This window comes from Canis lupus, chromosome 16 (assembly GCF_048164855.1).
Source record: "Canis lupus baileyi chromosome 16, mCanLup2.hap1, whole genome shotgun sequence".
In the NCBI taxonomy this organism is placed as follows: domain Eukaryota; kingdom Metazoa; phylum Chordata; class Mammalia; order Carnivora; family Canidae; genus Canis; species Canis lupus.
The window spans coordinates 22,293,098-22,317,953 of NC_132853.1; the positions used below are offsets into that span (position 1 = coordinate 22,293,098).

Consider the following 24,856-nt stretch of genomic DNA (forward strand, 5'->3'; position numbering starts at 1 on the left):
ATCAGGCTCCCTGCATGGAGCCTGCTTCTCCCTCTGCCTGCGTCTCTGCCTCTCCCCCCCCTCCCCCTCCGTGTGTGTGTGTGTATCTCTCATGAATAAATTTTTTTAAAAAAAGAAAGAAAGAAAGAAAAGGAAGAGCTTCAGAATGCCACTTTCTCTCCCTCCTCCCTACATTAGAGAAAAGAAGTTCTGTGTTCTTTAGACACCTAGACTTGCAAAGGTGGAGAGAATCTTGCAGACGAACATGTAGTCTACTATTTTCCAAACTCTGTTGCAGGGGCTCTTCCTTCCTTGGGATGAAAATGGGCGGTTTGAGAAGCCCCGGGCTGCCGAGGATGTACAGGAAACACCTGACCAAACAAAGTTCCAGAGCTCTACCAGCCCCATTCGGAAGCACTCCCTGCCCACTGTCTTCTTGGGAGAAGGCACTGGGGAATTTTATGGGCTGAGGACAAGGGGAGCCAAGGGCTGGGAAACCACCTACATTCAACTGGAAAACAGAACAGTTTTTGGAGGCTTTAATTAAGTTGGAGGATGGAGAGTCCATTTTCCCAAACTTCTTCCCTGGGCACAGCTTACAAGAGTCTTTTGAGAAACCTTCTTTGTAAACCCCCTGACCTGGTCCCTTCCCCTCACCTTCCTGAGGAGTTGATTGAGGTCCTGAAAATGGAAGGATTTGCCTAGAGGTCCCCAGCAGCAGAACTGGAACTGCATCCTCAGTGACCTCATTCCATCGTGGCCCACCGCCTTTCCAGCCTCCCCTCCCCGACTGCCTCTCCCAAATCCCTGAAGATGGACAAGGGAGAAGGCCCAAGAGGGGCCCCAAGGATGGTTGCAGGATGGTTGCAGCCTCTGCAAATGTTCACAACGCAGTGGTAGAGGGGTCCCCAGGAACCCAGAGTTTGGAGGCACTTCTGGCGAGGAGTTTGCTTCTCCTGGGTCAGCACAATCCCATGGGAAACCCACCAGACTCGCAAGCAGACCCCCTTGGCCTGTGAGCATTAGTCGGTCTTATTCAGGGCTGACTATCCTGGGGGCTCTTCTCTGCTGGCCGAAGGCTATGGAAAGATAGCTGGGGGCAGCGCCCACGTCGTCTCGACGGCAGAGGCGCTTTGCCTTAGCAGGCCCTACTCTTGGTAGTGGTGTGGCGGGGAGCTGTGTTTCATCAGAATTCTCCGCAGTCCAGTTGGGGAGAGGAGAGGAGGAAGAGAGGGGTCAAGGTCCTACTCATGGTGGCCTCCTGGCAAACCAGCTCCAGCCCCTGTCTGTGGCTCCCCATGGTCAGTCATCTAACCCCCAGTTGGCGCTGGGCAGGGATGTCAAGCTGGCAGAGCCAGCATCGCCTGCCCCACCACCTGTCATCTTCACACTCCAGGACTGTTCCTGCCTCAGCCCCTCTGTCCAGCTCTGAGCCCAAGACTCCAGAGGGTGCCCCTGTTGCCTCCTGGCCAACCAGTACCTCGTTCCACTGCCTCTGGGTCCTCACCCTCTATAAAGGCACCAAGTCCAAGTGCGTGCTCCCTGATGCGCCACACCACTGCTGCAGCCCACCGACTGACACGCCGGGGGCCTCGGCCACCATGCACCGCCATAGCCCCTCCAGCACTTCAGATCCCACCGCCCTCGTGCATTACCTACCTGGTTCCCTTTTACTCTCTTCTTGCTCCTCTGGGCCACACCCTCCCGTTCCGGAGGAGCTGACCACTGCCAACACCATGTGGGGCCAATAGTTGTTATGGTTTATGTACAGGGGGCTGCGATAATGGTGACATTCCAGCCATCGCTGACCCATGAGGGAAAGAACCCGGTGGCCTGCCATCCAAGGGTCCTTCAGAAGTCCCTCTCTTTCTGCCTCTTCCAGAAAGTTGCCCCACTCCCTTACCTTCCTCGGCTCCACCCTGGCTCCAAGGCCCCTATTCTGTGTCCCAGAGCCCCCTGCTCCCTTCCATCAACACACCTGCCACATTATGGGAACTGTTGCTTCTCATCTGCTTCCCCCCTTGGCTGGGGTCTCAGGAGAGAGGGGCTAAGCCTTCTGTCCCCGGCACATTGCGTGGACACATGACGTCCCATGGGCTACCGCCATTTGAATATCCTGATCAAACAAGGGAGTGCATCTTTTTCCAAAGAACCTTACAGACAGCTGGGGAGGGTAAAAAAAAAAAGTATCCCCAAAGGGCACAGAGGATGAGGCATGAACACAGGAAGGGCCTGGAAGGCCTAGGAAGGGACGGCCACACTGGCTGGACGAGCTGGTCCGAGACTCTGAAACTCAATGTTCCAATTCACTTTGGCAGCCCCTGACTGCTTGTCGTGCCAAGGAAGTTATTGACATTGAAATTGAAATTGAAATTGAGTTAGGAGAGGGGAGGGAAGCCTACAGGAGCCATGCAAATCAGTGTGAGGGAGATGGAGACATTCCTATTCTGGGAAGTTCTTTATTATCCAGAGTTCCCAGCTCCTGTTTATTCATAACCTGTTGCCACTAATTGGCCTTTCATCTTTCTCGAGCTCAAAGGCTGCAGGACTGGGCCGAGGTCACTTCACCCGAGCTCCTTCAAGCAGCGGTCCTGGTCGCGATTGCCTCCTGAGCACCAGGCACTGTGGAAAGTGCTTTACAGGGATGGGGGCTACCAGTCAGCATCTTAAGTGTCGGCCTGTCTCCACCCCCCAGTCCTAATCCATTCCTTACTCGGGAATCCCCACCGTAGCAGCCCTGACAGGAGGGTGGCCAGTCCATGATTGAATGACTCCAATAACAGGGAGATCACTACCTCACTAACAGCCCATTTTGTTTGTTGGACAGCTCCATTGTTGCAAGCACTCTTCTTGAGCTGAAATGTGCCTCTCCATTGGTTGCCATGGGTACTGTCCCTCCCCTCCTCCCTCCTCCTGAAGCCTCCGCAGGGGACACCTCTGTCTGCGGTCAGGGAGGCAGACAGACGGTGCTTTGAGGTGAGATGGATGGTGTTCTGGGCACCCCTCTGGGGCTGGGGAGACCTTCAGTGACCCTGTCTCAAAGAGGACAACCCAACTGTCACTCCTCTGTGCATGCACATGTTCCATCCCCCATATGTGTGCTCCCGTCTGTCACTTGCTCACTCTCATTTATCACCTCTCTTGTCACTCAGACCTCATAACGTAGAGCCCAGGTGCAAGAGAGTCAGCTGCAATCAGAGCGATGGGAAGGCAGGCTACAGGCAGATGATGGACGGACAGGAAGTCAGGCGGCCTTCTGCAGACGTTGAGTGCAGCAGGCAGGAACAAGTCTAACGATCTTTCCTGAGGACCAGCGAGCAGACAACCAGGCCAGAAGGACAGAGAACGAGGCACTGAGCAGGAGTCAAGCAGACACCTGGACAGGTAAGACAAGCAGGTAGGTACTTCTGCTTGAGAAATGAGCCTTGTGCTACTGAGGTCCCAGGTTGCTCTCCTGGCCCCTGAGGCTTGCTTGACAGAGAAGTTACTAAGGAGAAGTCTGAACACTGTGGGGAGAAAACATGCTTCCCTCGAACCCCAGCAGAGCCAGACTCCCCACCCAGGTGGATGCCTCAGTCCTCGTCATCCCACTACCCTCTCCACCCTCCCAAAGGCAGCCTCCCACCACCCATGAGTCACTCACCACAGAGCAAGACAAGGGACCAGAAAAGAATCTACATCAATCGCCTTCTGGAAGTTTCTACAGATTGGCCACTGGGAGTATATTCTCTAAAAAAGGGGAAACAAAGGAGATGAGATTTGATGTTCACTGAGTAGCTGCAATGATCCAGACCCTTCACATAGACCGTTTCACAGTAGTGGCACTTCTGTCCCTCACAGGTATTATTATTCATTTGAGGCGCTGGAATGTCAGGGAAGTGAAACGACTTGACGAAAGCCCTTCTGCTAAGAAGGGGCAGAGGTTAGATCCATGTGACCTCAGGATCACAGTATTCCCTCCAAGCTCTGTGCCATCTCCAGGGGACGCCTATGTGCATGGATTCCCTGTTTTCTCAGGAGGATGAGGCAGCCATGAGAAGATGCGGGTGATTTATGTCCTGAAGGAAGTTCCCACTGGAGGAGGCTGTGAATCGGCCCAGAAATAGCAGATGATGTCAGCCAGGGCATCCCCCCTCCCCGGGCCCTTGGCATCACCCTCATGGGACCGTCACCAGAATTGATGCCCTAACAATTACAGAATTGGATTTGCCCTTCTCTGGCTCAGCCTGCTCAGACGTCATCCCTGGTGCTCAGGGAACACCTGTCTATTTGCCCAGCTCCCTCATCATCACGTACACCCTCCTCCCCCTCCCAGGCTGGGAACAGCAGGAGGCGATAATGTATTCCGGCCGTGTTGGGCTGTCCATGCATCACCCAGCATAACGCAGTTCCGTCCTGAACCGCCTGACCTGGCCCCACTTACACGTCACGCTTCCCAACCTGTTTCTCATCCTCCAAGTGCCTAACTTCCTGGCTCTTTTTTCACTTTATAGCCTCATCTGTCGCTCAGCCCCAGTGCTTGGCACTCAAGCTGGACCTTTTGCTTCTTGTCTGACTTTGATTTAGATTCCTCCTCTGGGGATGCCTGGGTGGGTCAGTGGTTGATCATCTGCCTTTGGCTCAGGTCATGATCCCGGGGTCCCAAGATTGAGTCCTGAACTGGGCTCCCCGCAGGGAGCCGGCTTCTCCCTCTGCCTATGTCTCTGCCTTTCTCTTTCTGTCTCTCATGAGTAAATAAATAAAATCCTTAAAAAAAAAAAAATTCCTCTTCTGACTGGGCTGCTGTTGGTTGTTTAGGATAAAAGCAGGGATGTGCTGGAGCCACTCCTACTAGCTCACAAGAACCAATTGTGCGCACCTCTCTCTCCATGTTTGGTAGCTTCATGCTAGTGAACTGAAATCAGTCACAGGAGTCTTTACACCGGAGAAATTGGCAGGCTTTGCAGATCAGGACTTTTTTCTTGCAGGAAGACAGCCAGGCGTTAAACATTAATCAGCATGCCTCTTTTAGGATAAAGGAATTCACCAACCAAGACCAGCCCCAAAAGTCCCACGCACTTCAGCATAGCAGATAACAACCCAGTTACCTTCACCCCAAACCCAAGATGGGGCTCCAGGTTAGACAGCCTGGGCCCATTCTCTCCGGGAAAACTGAGGCTAAAAAGAGGTCCAACCCAAGGTTACCGCATAGGTCAAGAACAGGGGTGATTGGGACTCTGCAGCCTGAGTGAAGCCTCTCACGCCCTCTGCAGGCTACCTGCAGAGCAGATCGGGGCACGCCTCTTGGCTCAGGTCTCAAGGACAGCAGGATCAATGAAGCTTTGCCCCAGGTCAGAGCATTTGAGGGATCTTGTCTGGAATGGTGTAGGGCCAGCCTTGGCATTATAGAGTGGGGTCCTCTTCTGTCCTGCAACTAGTAACAGAGGCCTCATGCACAGCATCCTCCTAGCCCTCTGCTATGGAAACAGGAAGGACTTGCACTAGTCCTGCAGGTCAAAGCAATTACCAGGTGACCTAAGAGCGCAAGGGCAGGAGTGGGTGATGGTAATGGCTACAGCTGGGGATGGAGAAGCCCAAAGGTGATGGACGCAGCCCATCCCATGGTACACTATGTGGAGTGTCCATGTCTCTAGAACGGTGGTGGCAAAAGATGGAATTAAGGTGGATGGGGGGGCACCTGTGGTTGGGGTTTGGCGCCTGCCTTCGGCCCTGGGTGTGATCCTGGAGACCAGGGATCTAGTCCCACATTGGGTTCCCTGTATGGAGCCTGCTTCTCCCTCTGCCTGTGTCTCTGCCTCTGTGTGTGTGTGTGTGTGCGTGTGTGTGTGCGTGTGTGTGTGTCTTTCATGAATGGATGAATAAAAACTTAAAAAAAAAAAAAAGTGGGTGGGGGCCTGAGCATGGTGTGCATGTGCATGGGTCCATGCACAAACCCACACATGTGCACACACACATATTCATAGGCAGAATCAAAGTGTCATGATCCCTAGGACAGGTATGCATATTCCCCCACAGCAAGATAAAATCACACACCCTGAGCCATGCTGGTAAACAGACACACAGAAGCATGTTGGCTCCCAAATGTGTACACTCAGAGAAGTAAACATTCACCTGGAGATGTGCTTACACAGGCACACATGCTGAGAACATTTGCTCTTCACTAGCTCCTCTTAGCAACCAACCTGAGGCTGCCCATATCTCTGGATTCTGCACTAACTGCCTCCCTGACCTCCTGGCCTCCAGTCTCGGCCTTCACCCAGGAGCCACATGATTCTGATCCTGACCCTCTCCTACATGGAAGTTTCAATGGCACCTCGTTGCCTCCAGCATTCATTAAGAACTCAGACCTGGCATTCAAAGCCCTGGAAAATTGGGTTCTTCCATCTATCTGGCTGTCTCTCCCATTCCTCCATCCTCCCATCCTCTCACCATCCCTGCAGTGTTTCTCCTCCAGACCAATCCAATCCTCCTCCGTGTTACCAAGATCACTACTTCACTATCACCTTCAGAGATGTCCCAGATAGAGGAGGTTACTGGCTCTGAGCAAACCCATCTCCTTTTCTGTCCTCTTTTGGGGCATTTGGCTGTGTCCAGTTTGCATGAGAGAGACTGGGGACGTGCCTCGCCTTGCCCACTGCACAGTAGGCTCCCCACAGCTCATTTCCTGTCTGTCTGAGATTCTGGTACACACTAGGACCTCTGGAAGGGTATGTAGGGCAGGTGAGTTAGACTACTGCACCCTCTCATCTCTTCCTGCCTTGGCTTCCTTCTTCTCTCTTATTTTTGATGGGTCTGGCTCTCTCTGTTAGAGAAGGTTCCCTGGAAGTGAAAGGCCTCCTCCCCCTCATGCTGGAAGGATTTGGGAAGGCCTATCAGTCACCCCACTGCCTGGGAGCAATCCCCAGACTAAAGAGAGCCTGTGGGGTCACTAAGTCCTTCCCTTCTGTGTGCAAGCACAGGGTTGGTCACTAGCAGATCTCAGAGACAAATACAGATTGTCCTACTACACTCCTCAAATCTTTCAGGAATCTCTGGGGAACTTTGATCTTGGAATATCCTTCCTCAGGCAGCCTGGGTGGCTCAGCGGTTTAGCACCGGCTTCGGCCCAGGTTGTGGTCCTGGAGTCCTGGGATCGAGTCCCACATCGGGCTCCCTGCATGGAGCCTGCTTCTCCCTCTGCCTGTGTCTCTGCCTCTCTCTCTCTCTCTGTATCTCTCATGAATAAATAAATGAAATTAAAGAAAAAAAAGGAATATCCTTCCTCATGCTTGACTTCAGCAGATAGAGAATTGTAGCGTTTAGAGAGACTTTAGCCGATCTCTTGTCTTACCCGGAGTCATGCCCTCCTCCCATGCTATGCCAGCCCCTGGAATGTCTCCAAGGTTGGGGAGCTCATTCTTTACAAGTTCTCCTTGACTCCTATGATACATCACTGACCCAGCTCAACCCTCAGAGGCCACAGCAATCTCCAACGTCTTCCAAGACTGGCCTGAATATCACAAGCAAATGGCACAGCCCTGTTTGTTCACTCAACCATTCTCCACAACATGGATTCCATGCCCTTGCCCTTCCCTGAATGCCTATCCATTTGCCATACCTTTCTAAATCCAGTGGATGAAATTAGCCCTGCTACCAGGGCCAGTCTTCCCCCCTACCTATGACTCAGCACTACCTGAGGCTCTCAGCCCTCCCTGCTGGCTCTTGTCTGAACCCTCCCACCTGACTTATTTCCATGGTTCTTTGCTCCATTCCCAAGGCACCCAAGAACTCCTGGCAGGGAGGTGTCTCTTACCCCCAGGGACAAAAGCTCTGGGTTTGGACTAAGGTAGACCAGGACTCAACCACATGTTCAGCTGCTGATTCTATATGAGCTGAGGCAGAGAGCCACACCCCTCTGAGCTCCTCTTCCTTCTGAAATGAGGAAAGTCACTCCTTCCTTGCTGAGTGCTATGGGGATTGAATGGAGTAGTAGACCTAAAGCCCCCAAGATAGTGCCTCACCCAGAAGCTCATTAAACATCACCCCCATCCAAGCCCTCCCACTGGGGAGCCCAGCGATGCCAGCCCCCTTCCAATCCTGGGTGGAATGAATTCAGCAAGCATCTGTGCAACCCTCTATCAGGGGCTCTGCTAAAAGCAAGATTCATAATGTCTAATGTGTTTCTTTCAACTACTAATTTAATAATTCTGCTAAAAAATGAGCTCATTTGGCCCTCAATTTGCTTCCCAGAGGCCTAACTCCTATTGCTCACGACTTCATTAACTCCCAGACATACACATTCTCCCCGCTACCCCTTGTTTTTAAGGAAGCAAGACTGCATTTGATCAATTGTAATAGTTCTGGCTCCTCTTCCCTGCCCCTCCTTGCAATGCCTCTCCTTGGGAAGATCACGGAAGGAAGGCTCTCCTCTGCCTTCTGGTTCCTCTTTCCTTTCCTCATCGGCTGAGAAAATGAGCTTTAGCCCATTGGACCATGATCTCAAGACCCAGGAGGACCAGTGGGTTCTGGTTACAAGAGCTCAGCTGAGTGTGAAGATGAGCTTTCATCACAAACTGTGTTCTTGCAATAGCACAATATAATGCACAGTTGTGAGTTTCATGGGACTGAAGATACTATACACTAGATGGCCAACTATATGTCAGGGATGCTCTAGGGCAGTGCAATTGTTTTGTTTTGATTTTTGAGGGATTTGACTTTTACTCCTAAAAGGTACCTTGTACCATGTTTTCCATCACCTTCTTAGCTCCAGCCTCACTAGCAACAGAATTTTAACCTTGTGTCCATGAATCCCGAAGGGATTGATGGCTGGGATTCAAGGGGGCACCAGTCCTCATGAAACCGAATGCAAAATGTTCTGTATATGTGCATGGATTCAAAGCTTTTTATCAGATTCCCAAAGGTATCTCTAGTCCAAAAAAAGATTAAGAGCCAATGCTATAGACTGGGGGTAGGCAAACTTTTCTGTAAAGTTCCAGATCTTTGAGGAAGATACGATCCCAACTACTCAACTCTGCTGCTGTAGTGCAAAAATGGCCATGAGGAATACGTCTACAAATGGACATAATTGTATTCCAATAAAACTTTATTCACACAAAAAGGCATCTGGTAAGTTTCAGTCCACAGAGCGCAGTTTGTTGAGTCTTATTATTGAAGGATTTCTAGTTTTGAGGAGGAGATTATGCTAGGTGCCCCTTCAGATGCTCTCCAATTCATTCATTCATTCATTCATTCATTCACACATTCATTCACTCAATTTATTATCTAAATGTATACTAAGGCCCTGCTGTAGCTAGGCCTCATGCTCAGTACAGAGAAAGGAATAAGACACCATCACTTCCCTCAAAGATTCTATAGCCTAGTAGGAGAGATCTGCACAGAGACAACTGTCATTTTGTATGATAAGGACCATGAGGCAAATTTGTACAAAAGACAGTAGTGACGAAAAAGAAACCCCACAGGGAATAAGGGAGAGGCCTAGACAGGTGCTGACAGACTAGGAGACACCTGAGGCATGATCACAAGGAGGAGGAATTTTCCAAGTAAGTGACTGGGAGGGCATTCCGGGGAGAGGACCACAACAAATGCAAAGGCACTGAGGTATGAACTGTGTTTGGAAGTGTAAGACACACAGCCTAGAACTAGAGTGTGGGGTGCAGGTGGGTGTCAGAGGGAAGGGGAAGGTAGAGGAAAAGACAAGGTGATGGCCTTTAAAGCCAAGCAAAGGACTTTAGGTTCATACTGCAGATAGCAAGCACAAGTGCAATTTGTCCCCTCATCTCCCTTCTTCTGACATTGTTATATTTGGTACTAATTCAAGTTTTAATACTCCATGACTTTGATTTTCCCAGTTCAAGCCAAAGTACACAAAGTTGGATCTGGTGATGGAGGGATTGATTATCCTCCAAATGATTGAAAGACAAATCCATTTTGTCTAAATCAAGGAGTCCAGTATTCTCAATCTTCTCCTACCCAATCACAACCCACTCCCTGCCCAGTCACTTTCTTTCTTTATTATGGTCTTTGTACTGATTGGATTAGGAGCTCACAACAAGGATAGCACAAAGTCACCAGGAAAATGTCTGTAAAAATATAATCAAAATGAAACATTCCCATTTGTACAGCACATTACTAAGACAATATTCATGTACTTTTAAGACTTAAGAGGGAGCCCTTGGTTCTCCCCCAGGAATGGCTCCATTTACAGAGGTTTCTAATCTTTGAGGGCTATGGGTAAAGGCAGAGGCAGGAACCAGAGAACATGCACTTACACTGACCTTTGACTTCATATGGGAAGCCCCAACCTTGAGGCAACAAAAGTGAATGCAGCAACCACCCAGTGCCGCCATAGACCATGCTAACTCTCCTTTCCTTCGCTGGTAACTTTCTACCTTGGATCTGGGATTTTTTTAAAGATTTTTTTAAATTTATTTATTCGTGAGAGACACACAGAGAGGGGCAGAGACAGACAGAGGGAGAAGCAGGCTCCATGCAGGGAGCCGGATGAAGGACTCGATCCCAGGACCCTGGGATCATGCCCTGAGTCGAAGGCAGGTGCTCAACCACTGAGCCACCCAGGCATCCCAGGATCTGGGATTTTAAATCCTTATGCTATTTGTAAAGTAAAACAGTAAATCCCTTACTGTTTCTTATATAGTTGTTGGCTCCACTAGGGTAGGGACTGTCATAGAGCATGGGATGTTGGCAACGTCTTTGACTCTTTTATTGGTAAAGAAACCAAAACACAGAGGGGAGGATTGATGTGCCCAGGGTCACCCAGCAGGATGGTCACAGGGTCAGAACTGGAATTAAGATCATTTGCCCTGGAAAGAAAGACTTCCTGCCTTGTGCCTTAGTTTACCCTCAACACAATAAGAGAACAGCCAAGGATGCGGGAAGAAGCCATTTTCTCCCTGTCAATCCAAGGCCTGAGCAGCAGGGGCTATGCGGAGTGGGACAAATCTATGAGTTTGGGGAGAGAGATAGTCATTTTCTTTTTTTTTCTTTTTTTTTTTTTTTTGAGATAGTCATTTTCAAGGGAAAAGACACCCTCGATGTCACTAATGAGAAGCAAAACGAGGAAGAGGCCTTGGCCCATGTAAACCATTCCCTTAGCTCCAAGCAGGCTCCCCTCTGGGCTACCACCCCTTCACTCCACACCATCCCCTGGAAAAGACCTCTCCCCCCACCTGAGACAGGCTTGACCCATCCCCTACAGTTGTCTGGGCAACTAGGGGGGAGTGTCTCTTCAAAGACCTTCAGGTCCTGAGAGGAGTCCTCTGTGCATGTAAATCCAGGAGTGGAAGAAGGAAGAGGGGGCAGAGGGCCAGACTGGGGTATGGAACCCCTCACACCCACTGTCCTCTTTGTGGTAGACACAGCACCCCAGCCTGCTACCCCGTTTGGCTCCTCCCACCTCCTGTTCAAACAGGGGTAAAGTTATGTGGCAAGGTGACCCTCTCCCCTGTTCTGAGCTAGATGGGGAGGCTGGAGACTAAGCAATTAACACGCAGTCAGAAGTAGAGGTGCCCAGGGAAATTTCCCGCAGAAGCCAGCCTGGCAGATGAGGAGGCTCAGCAGGGGCGAGGCAGCGAGTGGGGGCAAGGCAAGGAAAGCCACAGGCAGCCGCCTTTGCACATTGCCCACTTCTTCTCTGGAAAGAAGCCACTCTGGTGAGGGTAGTGGGGCCAGGGAGAAGAAAGGTGTGGTGTCCTAGACAAAGGGGTCCCCCCCCCGAGGGCACTGGAGCTCCGGCTTGGCTTGGCGAGAGGGCTTTCCCGTCTGTGGCCTTCCCTGGGGAGGAGCAGCCACTGGAGCCCCTGAACTCCCAGCTTGGGAGTCCGTCTCCCAATGGCCAGGAGCTGGCTCTGAGCAGCTCTTGGTGCTCTGAAGTCACGGCACACACCCACTACGGCAACGACAAACAAGCATCCCATATGGCAGCACACATGATGCATAGCGCTGCAGCAGGCACACACACCACACACACACACCACACACAGAGGAGTTCTACTACAGCCCAAGCTTCCCCAGGCCCCCTCCCACATGTCTGTCCCCAAGAGGAATCCCGGTCCTGGAGCCACCTTCTCAGAGGGGACTCTCCACTCCTCAGCCTCCCTGCTGCATGACTCATTCTCAGAAGACAAGATGGGGTGGCTCTGACCTCACTCCAAGCACAGGGCCAGGTGTCAGGAGACACAGGTCCCTGGACTGATCTGCAGCTCTCTGACTGGGAGACAGTGGTAAAGTGTGGGAGTGGGGTCAAGTCACCATGTCTCTGGGCCACAGTTTCCTCCTCCGTCCAATGGGATCATAGGAAGATTAAGAAGGAATAGCACCTACTTGTGGGATTGGGATGAGGTCTAATGAAAGCACTTTGTGAGGTGAGTGATCCCCAGACCTGGGAGCAAAGCCTCCCCTTCAGGCATGAGCAGACATCCCAGTGCCCTCTGCTGGAACCCCATCAGCCAGCCAGGTCTGGTCTGATCCCAATTCACCTCAAGGCAAAACCCTCATCCACAAAGTCCCTCTCATTCCAGCTTTGACTTCTATTCCTAACACATCTAACATTCATTCATCCATTCAAGAGTTAGGGAATCCTGGATGCAAGGCGCTGTGTATGATACTACGACTCGACACCCAGGACCAATGTATGGGGGTTGCCCCCAAACCATCATGCAATTTTCCAACACCAGCTAGGTATCTTAAACTCAACTCAATTCTAACACTATTTACCTGGAGATCGCATCAGCGCCTACCCCCCCTCCCGTGAAGGGCTTAGCCCTACAAAACTATCTCCTCCACTTCCCCACCCCTGCCCCACAGGTGTCACCTGTGCTTTGAACTGACCAGCTACAGATTGGAGGTTCCAAGGATCCCCCTCCTTGGGTTTGATTAATTCATTGGAGCAGCTCATAGATCTCAGAGAAACATTTTGCTTGCTGGATTACTGGTTTATTTTGACAGAATACAACCCTGGAACAGCCAGATGGAAGAGATGCACAGGACCAGGTCCACAGAAAGGGAGAACTTCCATGCTCTCAGAGCATAACATTCTCCCTGGATCACCACATGTTCACCAACCTGGAAGCTCTCAGAGTCCACGTTTTTGGTTTTTATGGAAATTCCAATACATGAGCATGGTTGGTTAAATCATTGGCCATTGGCAATAGTGTTCAATCTCCAGCACCTCTCCTCCCCTCTCTCCGAAAGTTAGGGAGGGACTCAAAGCTCCAACCTTCTAATCACAAGGTTGGCTCTCCTGGTAACCAGCCCACTCCTTAAAATGAGTTAGAGGCTTTCCCAAAAGTTGCCTCATTAACATAAAAAGGACACCTTTTCACTCTAATCACTTAGGAAATTCTGAGAGTTTTAGGAAATCTCTGTGTCAGAAATGGGACAAAGACCAAATATATATTTCTTAGTATAAATCGCAATGTCACAAATTTTAAAATGGGCAGAGACTGCTCTTTGCTCTCAAGCAGCTCCTGGACCAACTCAGCATTCTCAGTCCTGGTTATCTGATAGTATCCAGGCCTGGGAGGCTTTTAAAATGCTGGCGCCTGGGCTCCATCTCCTGAGATTCAGAGTCAATTGATCTGAAATGGGGTCCAGGGAACCCAATTTTTAAAAAGCGCCCCCCCCCAGGTGATTCTAAGGCACAGTTATTGCTGAGACCCACCCATCTGGTGGAAAAGTAGACCCACACCAAAAGACAGCATGGGACATTTTTACAATAGATGCACACACAATAATAAGAGCTAAATGGCTAAACTGAGCCCGTGTGTGTGTGTGTGTGTGTGTGTGTGTGTGTGTGTGCTTGATCAGCACTGTGCTAGTCCTATGTGAGCATATTTGATCTTCCCCCAAACTCAGGAAGGCACGCTCCAAGCACCCATTTTATAGAAGAATAAATAAATCTCAAGATATCAGTCAGTAACTTTCTCAGGGCAAGACTTCTCCAAAAAGGCGGCATTTGTGTTGACATTTGAAAGAAGGTAGAATTTTGCCCAAGACAGAGAAACAGGTGTTCTCAGCTGTGTCTGGCCATTAGAATCCATGACCTGGGAGGCTCTTCAGATGAGCAGAAGCATGGGCTAGGGGTGCAGAGACACTGCTGACGGGAACGGGGACACCCGAAGGGGACAAGTGGGAACTCAGATCACAGAGTCTGATGGAGGCTGCATTATGGGAAGAGAAACTTTTAGGACAAATCAAAGGTAGAACTATTGTCCTTGGCAGGTAGCAGTTCCTGGCCCCTTGTCATTATCCCCAGTGGTGGCAGGGATGAAAACAGAATGTCGAGATAGAGTCAGAGATGCTAGACCCTGCAGGAGTTTGTGGGGAGGAAGTTGAAATTATATCCTTAACTTTTTTGCAGCGGTGAAATGAAAACCAACCACATACTCTCTGTTCAGATGTAACAAAGTATGGAAGGGAGAGCATTGAACTGGGGGTCAGATGCCAAGTTCCAGACATTTTGCTCTCCTTGCCTGGTATGGGTCATCCATCAAAGGAGGGCAGGGATGGTTGTGTCTCAGGGTTTTCAAAGAGGGTGCTGGAGATCCAATGTCTCCAAGGGATGCTGGCGTGGAAAGAGTAAGTGGGGGTCTCCAGACCTCACCCCACTCCCCACAGGGCATTTCTACTTTTCCCTGTTTTACATATGGGCTGCCATGGAAATATTCATCAAACGACAGTTTCTGCAGCTCAAACAGTGTGAAAATGTAGCCTTGACTTCTAGTTAAAGACAGCTGTGTCATATTTCTTTCCTCAGGCCTCTTAAAATAATAGCAAACCCCAGGGGCTCAGGTAGCAGCCACACAGAGGTGAGAGTGACCATTGGAACTGGAAATGGGGGGATTACATGGAAATCTAAACAGAAATCATTGAGAAGGCTCCATAAGTCATAGAACTTCTCACTGCTACCCACTTTATTGGGGGAAAAGAGTGTTATGAATACAAAAGAATAGTTTAAAATGCCAACATGATGTCCAACTTTAAGAGCAGGAGACCAACCTACGCCCCTCCCCCCCACCCCAGGACTCCACACTGAAGTCCACCTTTCCACAAAATTCAACGCTAAACTGCCAATCAGCTTCTCAGTATCACACATGTATTTGAGAAGAGATCCTACCATGGACAACTGGTAACTAAGGTTTCCTGCCGGGTGCTAGGAATGGATGTTTCCAGGTGCTTCAAATGTGGTGACTTTTCTAATGCTCCCAATAATTCTTGAGGTAAGCTACTATTTCTGTTCTCATTTTACAGATAAGGACTCTAAGGAAAAAAGAAGCCAAGCCCAAGAATAGTCATCTAGTTAATAAGCCATGGACTTGAGCTATGGGCCTAAGGGGTCACCCCCGAGTCTATGTTTTAGAACACCATGCTGTGAGCTCTTATCACTAAGATAGAAATCAAGCAGAACAAAGGCAGGTGTATGACCCAGGAGGGAAAAGAAATGATGTAAAGAATTATAAACTGTTTTCTGAATGTAAAAACCTTACATTTAGAATATTAATTAGAATATTCTAATTAAGATAGAATGTATATTGCATTCATAAAATAGGAATAGAATACTACGAAAAAGGAAAAATTTGAGAACAGGAAAGAGCTCTAGAAAATAAAAAATGTGTGTGGGGTGCCATATGGCTCAATCAGTTAAGCATCTGCCTTTGGCTCAAGTCATGATCTCAGGGTCCTAGGATGGAGCCCCGCTTGGCAGAGAGTCTACTGCTCCCTCTCCCTCTGCTACTCCCCTTGCTTGTGCTCTCTTTCTTTCTCTCTCAAATAAATAAAACAAATCTTTAATGAAAGAAAGAAAGAAAGAAAGAAAGAAAGAAAGAAAGAAAGAAAGAAAGAAAGAAAGAGAGGGAGGAAGGGACTCCTGGGTGGTTCAGTGGTTGGACGTCTGCCTTCAGCTCAGGATGTGATCATGTGATCTGGGGTCCTGGGATCAAGTTCTTCATCCGGCTCCCTGCAGGGAGCCTGCATCTCCCTCTGCCTATGTCTCTGCCTCTCTGTCTGCATCTCTCGTGAATAAATAAATACAATATTTAAAAAGAAAGAAAGAAAATGTAAAATGTGACATAAAACACACAACATGTGTTATAAGACAGTGTCCACCAAATGTAGAAAGTAGGTCAGTGTGGCATAGATGCATAGATGCACTGAAAAAAATATATATACAATTTAAAGAAGTGTGGCAGATTGTATTGATTGCCCTGATTCTTTGCTCATTCCAATATCCAAACTTTTTGTCACGTGATTTGGCAATTCACTCCACTAAAGGGATCTCTTGATTTGGGGTGCTGTCATCTGATTCGCTTTGGGCCATTAGTGGCCACAGGTGTGACCAAAGGCTTGAAAGCTCTTATGGAATTGGGCTCTTGCTTCTTTACCATCACCAGGCCAAGGACATGTCTGGACTAGCCCACTGCCCCACAGTGAGAGTGAGACACATGTAGAGCAGAGCTAACCTCCACCAACCAACCCCATCTTAGATCAGCCCCCAGTAACCTACTTCCAGGTGTATGGGGAGCCCAGGCAACACTGCCACTCAACCAAGTTCAGTCTAAATCCGTGATGCTCCACTATAGATCCGTGAGAGTAAGTACTTTTGTTTTCTTTTGTTTTAAGCCATCAAGTTTGGGGTTGGTTTGTTATGTAACATTATTGCAGCCAAGGTTAACTCAAACAGGTTGCCACCCAGGAGCTGGCACCCAGCTAACAGAGAAAAAGGAAGGAAAGGAATTATCAAAGAAAAAATTCGAGTATATTTCCCAGCACTTAAAAACCTCCAGATCAAAGTCCCTACCAAGTACCCAGAACAATACATAGATCCACCCCAAGGCATCCTGTTGTAAAATGTCAGAACCTATAGACAAAGAGATGATCCTAAGACCTTTGGGGGAGGAGGGGACAGGTTTCATAGAAAGGACCATGAGTCAGGATGGCTGTGAGGCTTCTCAAGAGCAACACTGCATACTAGGTAACAGTAAAGCAGTACCTTTTAAATTCTTGGGAGAAATTGTTTTCCATAAAGAATTCTATACCTAGACACACAGTTAATATAGAAGTTGAAAATAGGGATCCCTGGGTGGTGCAGCGGTTTGGCGCCTGCCTTTGGCCCAGGGCGCGATCCTGGATACCTGGGATCGAATCCCACATCGGGCTCCCGGTGCATGGAGCCTGCTTCTCCCTCTGCCTGTGTCTCTGCCTCTCTCTCTCTGTGTGTGTGTGACTATCATAAATAAATAAAAATTAAAAAAAAAAAAAGTTGAAAATAAATATTTTTTTTTAGATATGGAAGGATTCAAAAAATTCACTTGGCACACTTTTTTACTTAGTAAGCTACCAGATGATGTACTCTGGCCAATTTGGGAGGTGAATCTGAACTACAGAATCCAGGAAGACAGGAGATTCAGCGGAGGAGACTGGCAGAGGAAATTCGCAGGATAACAACTTTGCGGCAGGTCTACAGAGTAATAGGTCAGACTGGTCCAAGGAATTCAGGGCTCCAGGAGGGAAGAACCCAGGGAAACAGGAGGGATTGAAAGAGGAGTTGATATAAGGCAATGTTTGTGAACAAATGCTGATAATAATGCTATGGCAGATCTGATGCGCCATTTGGAAAAAAAAATTTAAAAATCAACATAATTGAAAATATGAGGTGCTTGTTACCTCTGGGTATATTTTTCCAGGTGGTTAATACTAGATGTCAATGGTAGACAATAAGAGTTTATTTCTCACTCACATGTGATCCCATACGAGCCAGCCAGTCCTCCCTTTGGAGGACCCCATGGAACCCAGAGCCTGCAGGGTCTCCTCACAAGGGAAGCCAGAGCTGGAAGAGGCAGACAGCCTCTTCACTGCCTTGGCTCAAAGGGAGAACTCTAGCCCATGACCCCTACCTAACTGAAACAGAAACAGAGAAATGGATGGCGCAGACAGGTCATCCTAAGGGCACCAACTTTCTTTGCCACAACAGAACAAAAGTATGAGAAAGAAAATCATAATCCATTGCTTGCATCTCAAGTGAGCCACATTTACATCATCATCATAGTGTTCTAGACTTGACTAAAATGTACAGTATATCTATATAAAGAGAAAGGGACAGAAGTGGGGTGGGTCTCAGAGCGAAATCCTTGCCTACCATAGTGGGAAATCAATAGATGGTATCTACAACTGATAAAGCAAGAAACAGCATTGTACTCACATTACTTAAAAATACGAAGGCACACAGCAAACAGAATGCTGAAAGAGCTAAAAATATGCTGTCCCTGTGAAAAGCAAGAGTAGAAGTAGGAAGGGTGGGGAAAGACTGTGCTTTTTTATTATAAGCCTTTTGATATTTAAAAAAAATTTTTTTTGATTTTTAGATGCATTATTTGGACAATTTTTAAGGCAAACCAAAAACAAATGCTAAAAATAAAATCCCCTGCACTTGCTAATCATTAAGGACTGCTCAGTTCTGACCTTCTAAAGTTCTTGAATTCTAAGCATCCAGGGGAGAAGGCTTGTGTCATTGTTGAGATTTGTCTGAATGCAAACTGTCACAGGCCCGGGTCAGAGAAGTCAAAACAGAGAAAAGTCATCATGTCGTTCTGAGCATGTGAGATCTTTGTGAGATCTCGCACTTGAGCCACAGCCAAGGGGATCTGGAATGGCCGAGACCTGATCCTGGCACCAAGGAAGCTTCCGGAGGCCCCAGGAATCCCATCAGTTCTGGCCTCAGCCTCCCTGGGACTCTGGGGAAGAACAGGGCCAGTTATGCCCCACGGCCCTATGGCAGGTACAGTGGGCACCAGCTATAATGAGAAGTGACAGGTACAGTTGCTGGAAAAACATCCCGGCCTAGAGCTCAAGCTGCCCAGAGTGGCTGGAGGCTTCTCAAGCTGTCAGGAGGGTCCCCACACACTTTGATGCCACAGCCAATCTGGTCTTGAGCATTAGCATCTCATTAGTGCAGGCTGAGGCCAACCTGGGGCCTGGGGCCCAGCCCAGCTTTGGGTGGAGGAGAAACTGAGACCCCAAGTGGACAGAGGGGAAGAGGCCAACAGTTACATCCCACTCCATAGCCCTGTCTGGCATCAGAGGAAACCCAGCTGAGCCCGCCCTGTCTGGGCAGACATGCCTCTGCCATCCAACCAGAGCACTCTCCCTTATATCACAAGAGAATGAACGGAAGCCCCTAGAGGCCAAGCATCTCACCTAAGCAGTCAGGTCATTCCTGGCTTCAGACCCTTCAGAGGCTGCAGATGACATCAGCAGTGGTCCTCCAGAGCTCAGCCCCTGCCTCCTGCTCCAGCCTCACTGCTTCCTAGCCCTGGTCCTAGCTCCACTGTCTCTTCCAGGTGAGGTGAACCTAAGCCACACTCACTTCTGGACAAGTAGGATGCCACCTGCTGAGGAGAACCTGAGGCCAAGAAAGGGTTTTGTTTATGTTCCGGGGCAGGTTGGGGGGGGGGTCCCCAACCATGCTTGCAAATCCTTCTTTTGGGGATTTATCCCCATCTGTCCCCTGCCAACAAGAAAAGCAGTCAGGGTGCTCTGGTCCCCAACCCTCATGGGGGGAGGGGGCCTGAGGGCTCACTCCTTGCCTCCATGCAAAATGCACCTGGACCACCCCCAACCAAGTGCCAGTCTCTCTGTTCAGGGGAGGGGCAGGAAGGATGGGTCAGCTCGCGGAAGAGGGAGAGGCTCAAGGGCGCATGACTTCGCTGGGCACGGGAGACGGGGGTTCTAGGCCCTGTGACTGGCTGCTTCATTACCCCAGGCCAGTACCTCCTGTCTCTAGCCTCAGTCCCCCTAACAGAGGAGGGCAGGGTAGTGCCAGCTGTGACACTCTCTCAGAGCCCTTCCCGCTGCGATAGGCTGGTTCTGGGCTCCCTCTTGGTACCCATTTCCACAGAAACCAAGATGAGTGGAGCTGAAAGGTCACTGGCTCCATCCTCCGTTCCTGGGCAAAGCAGCCCTTGAGAGACTGCAGAAAGCTGCCCAACCGCACAGACTCCAGGAGCCGGGCCGAAGAAATGGGTTTGGGAGACCTTCCATGCAGATGCCTCCCACGGCGCCCCTCCCTGTGGGGAACTTCTCCCAGAAGCATGCTCCCGTAAACAGCGGGAGAGACGCTCCATGCTGAGCACCAGACAGCGGATGGATGAGATAATCATAAATCCACAAACTGCAACAAGATAAAATTATCATTATATGAAGTTAAATTATTAATTAGCACCTCCAAAAAAAGACCAGCACCACCTGGTCTTGAATCCTGGAAGCTGTCTTTCTGAAAGCAACAGAAATATCAAAATAGTTTATCAGTACTCCACCTCGTGGGTGTGCTACCCCCATGCCTGTGGCTGCCAGAAGCCCGATGGCTAAGGGTCCAGCCAGGCAGGCCCAGGCGGACCAGGATGAGCCAGTTTAGATCAGCGACTCAGGGGACCCACTTTTATGGCTGGGGAAACCGAGGCAAAGAACTAAGTAACAGTGCCACAGAAGCTGGATCGGGTCAGACTAAGGAGTTTGTATGCTGCATTGGGAAAGGGTAAGTCCTGAGTCGGCCTGATGGTCTAAGGACTGGGGACACTCACCCATGTAGTAAAATTCAACCGAGTACTTAGCGCCTAAAATCCAGAGAAGCCATCATTCCTTGCCTGTGAGGAACACAGTATATGATAGGCTGGACCAGTGGGTCAGCTGTTTCTTCTGTCTACCTCACCCCACCTGACATAGGATTTATCCCTTTTATCACCATCACTGTCCTCATCACCCCCTACCACCACCAACTCCTACAACCCATGTGTGTTCATTAAATCCTGGAACCACTGCAGCTTAATGAGGGAGGAGGAGCTTGTAGAAGCACCTTTCTAACCAGGGCATCAATCCTCTCGATGAAATGCCTGGTGAATCGTGGCCCAATGGAACACTCCTGGCAATAAGGAGCTTACTCACTGCTCCATAAATCAGCCCATTGCCTCTCTGGAGAGCAATTTCTCACTCATTCATTTATTCATTCATTCAGGAAGCATTTACCAAGCATCTACTAGGAGCCACCTCAGGACTCGTTCTTGGAGAAAAGAACTATTTTCTCTTGCTGAGAAAAATACGACCCCATATCTCTTTCCAGAAAGCTCTCGGATGATGGGAGAGGCAAACAAGTAACCAAGCCGTGAAAACACAGTGTGGTGTGTAAGTAGATCATGTGAGACACTCCATGCCATGTTGGAGGCATGATCTAGTCCACTCTGCACGACGATCTGTGGGTGGCAGGCACTCTTATCCTCACCTGACCGATGGAACAAATGAGCACAGAGAGGTTAAGGAACTTGCCCAAGGTTATTCAGCTGCGAGGCAGAGGGATCAGCATTTACACGCAGGTTGTCAGACTCCTGAGCCATGTCCCTGGCCCCTCGGACAGAATGTGTCATCCCCTCGCTGGAACATAGGCCTGGCAGTCCACCCTCAGGCCGGAAGCCTGATAGTAAGCTAAGTGTGTGTCTCTGTGCTTCGGGCTTGGGAGCCTCTCACGGAGGCACACGGCTCCCTGGGGCTCACAACTGGCAGATGACTCTGGATCCAACAGAACGTGGGTTTCAGCTCAGATAGAGATGGGAACAGAGATCTCTCTGTCTTCCTCGTGCACCTTCCACGTGGCCCCAAATGGGACGAACTGCATGGCCCAGACTCTCCTCCGGCCCCAATATCCGCCCTGGCTCCAGCCAAATGAGGCCTGAATAATTCATGGCCAATGCACACGGTCCAGGCCCAGAACAGCTTTCCGGTGGCCAAATTGGAGAGGGAGGTGGAGGCCAGGGCAGCTGGACCTGGGAGGAGGCTGTGGTGGGGTTTTGAGAGCCACTAACAGCCAGGAAGAGTAAACAAGGTTCGATGAATTATTCAGCCAGGCAGCTGCTGATGCAGCCTGGGGGTGGCCATGGCATGACAATGTGCTAAGTCTGACGTCATCACTCACCAGGGGGCAGCCCCAGGGGCCGGTACAGGGAGCTCGGACCAGAGCCAGAGGGCAAGGGGTAAGCGAGAGAGATAAGTACAGCCCCGCCCCACCCAGGAGAGGGGCAGGAGCCAGACCGAGCAGAACCTGAGTCCCAGGCTGGGCCTGCCCGGAAGCCCAAAAGCCGGTGGGGAAGGTAAGGCCCAGGGAGAAGGGCAGGGCCTCTGGAGGCTGATCAAGCTGGTGTCCCTGCAGAACCAAAGCCATGCAGCCTTGGGGAGACCACTGAACCTTGTTGCACCTCAGTTTTCTCAACTGGAAAATGGGAACCAGGAGCTGGCCAGGATAATCACTGCACCACAGTCTGAATCCCCCATTCCTGGCCCGGCCCCAAGCCCACTGCTGTGCACACGGTGGATGGCAGGGCTTCTTCCATCCCTCAGGTTGGCAAGGCCAGCTCTCTGGGCCTTCTGGAGTCTTTTCCATCCCTCCCTGCTGTCTTTCCACCCCACATCACAGGGCATGCAGGAACTCTGCTGGTGACCCCTGCTGTAAATGTTCACCCAGGGAGGACGTCCAGATGTCTGCAGATCTGGGGCGCCCGGGTGGCTCAGTCTTGCTAAGCGGCTGCCTTCGACTCAGGTCATGACCTCAGGGTCCTGGAATGGAGCCCCTTGTAGGGCTCCCTGCTCAAGGGGGAGTCTGCTTCTTCCTCTGCCCCTCCCCACTGCTGGTGCGTTCGAGCTCTCTCTCTCTCGCGCTCTCTCTCATTCTCTCAAATAAATAAATAAAATCTTAAAAAAAAAAAAAAAAAAGAAGAAGAAGAAGAAGAAGATGTCTACAGATCCTCTGCTGAGCCCCGGGCCAGCAGCACAGGCAAGAGGCTTGGAACTGGGAGGGACCACATTCCTCCACTGATTGCTGTGTGATTTTCCACCTGCCCCTTTCCCTCTCTGGGCCTTAGCGGCGAGACCAGTAGGTCCCTCAGATTCCTGGGGCTCTGACCTCAATGACAGTAGGTCAGTAGATGGGAAGGGCTGACCGACTGTCCCCTCCAGCTGGGGTTAGCGGTGGTAGAGGCTAAGCTTTCCTGGAATTGGCAGGGTGGGAGTCAGGTCTTCCTTCAGAAGGTTCCAGTTCTCTCTTCTCCTGAGAGTACTGTGCTCTACCCATAAGGGTAAAACAGTAACCACCAGTGGGAACAGAACCTCTCCTTCACAGCACAGGGCTCACAGCCTCACCAAGCAGGATGTTTCCCATGATTCTGACTCCCCAGGTAAGGATGGAGCAGCAGCCACTCAAATAAGCTGGGCGCTTGGTCCAGGGCCACACAGCCATCAGAGAGAGTCCGTCCTGGAATCCCAGACCAGGCCTGCGGGCTCCATCGCCCATGAGCATGGCTGGCTTCTAAAGCATAATCACTCATTTAGTCACTGACTTTGCTAGAACCAAATGCCCCCTTTCCTCCCCAGCACAGCTCCAAGCAGGTGGGAGGCTGCCCCAGGACTCAGATCATTCCCCAAACTTGCCTGGGGTCCAGCCCTGGCTCTGGACCACTTACCACCTGCGTGCCCTTGAGGGAGTCTCTTACACTGTCTGAGAGGCAGTCTCCTGAGCTGGAATGTTGGGGTAATGACGCCTCCGTGTGGCTGTGACGGGCTTGCACTTTGTGATCAACCCTCAGGTGGCAGGGGCAGCTCAGGACAAAACTGGCGAGAGCAGAGAGGAGGTGGCCTGGGTAAGGAGACAGGGGCCGGCTGGATGGGAAAAGGGAGGAGGGCCCTCTGGGCAGAAACCCAGAACAGCTGCCTAAGTGCTCAGTAATACATAAGTGATATTGGCTACCACCTAATGTTTGCACAGTGCCGGCCAGCTGGGGTGGGAGGGGACGTTTATTAGAGACCCAGCCATCTCTTGGTGTCACTCTCATATTGAACCTTATGCCTCCCTAATGAGCTCAGGGTGACGGGCTGACCCTCAGGGCCCAGGGCCTTCCCCGGAGCTGAAGGATGAAGGCCTTGGGGGTGGCTGTCCCCTTGGGTCCTCAGCAACGCTGACTCCTAGGGGCAAATGGCGCAGGCTCAGCAGGGACTACGGTGCCCCATGCCTTTCCAGTCATGGCAAGGACACAGAGGAAAGGTGTGGGGTGCTCCTGTCTGGGCGGCCTGGATGCCTGAATTCCCATCCACTCTTCTTGCAGTGCTCCTGGTCCCCAGGGCCGTCATCTACCCACCTGTAAAGCAGAAGACCTCGGAGCTAGGGGAACCCTGGTCCTGCCTCCACCAGAGGGAGCGGGTAAACACACACCCCAGGAACTGAGGCTACCTCAGAAGGGGACGAGCAAAGCCACAAGGGTCCCAGGAGTTCTGCTGCCTCTTCTCAACCATACAGGAGGGTAAATTGAGGCCCTGAGGTCTCAGAAAGAGAATGACTCACCTGAGATCACACAGCAAGGCCTAGGCTCTCCGTGTCGTGCTCTTTCCACACCATCCAGTTCCATCCTGCTGGGGTTTTGGAGACCGGAGGAAAGGGCTCTGCCTCCAGACCTGAAAGCTTAGGATGGGGAAGGTTCCCGGAGCCTCGGGGAGCTAGAACACATGCGGCCAGGAGAATGCCCACTCACCTACCCAGCTGGCCATGTGGCTTCAAGAGCCCCTGCGTCTCTGGGCTCTTGTGCCCCTGTCTACAGAATTACTGTGCCTCTGTGAGGCATTCCCAGAGCTGCCTTTGAAGGTACTAGAGGCACTCACCGAGAACCCCGTGTTCTAATCTTGACTAGGCTACCAATTCACATGACACCAGCAGAAAGAAGGGTCCCATTTCCCTGTCCATAAGCAGGCGTGTGTGGTTTCTGAGCTTCCTCTTGTGTCTAAGAGTCTATGGCCAGAAATAGTATGGCGGTTCATTAAAAGATTAAAAATAGAA

General features: G+C 50.5%; 2 long non-coding RNA genes across 2 annotated transcripts; one reads left to right on the forward strand and one right to left on the reverse strand.

Annotated features, from left to right (window-relative positions):
- Positions 1-97: 97 nt before the first annotated feature.
- Positions 98-24,807, reverse strand: LOC140606300 (uncharacterized). The gene is made up of 3 exons (XR_012008649.1): positions 24,368-24,807; positions 3,623-3,708; positions 98-3,355 (listed from the first exon to the last, which is right to left on the reverse strand). It is a non-coding gene; the product is annotated as an uncharacterized lncRNA (long non-coding RNA).
- LOC140606301 (uncharacterized) lies at positions 21,961-24,856 on the forward strand. The gene is made up of 2 exons (XR_012008650.1): positions 21,961-22,127; positions 24,132-24,856. It is a non-coding gene; the product is annotated as an uncharacterized lncRNA (long non-coding RNA).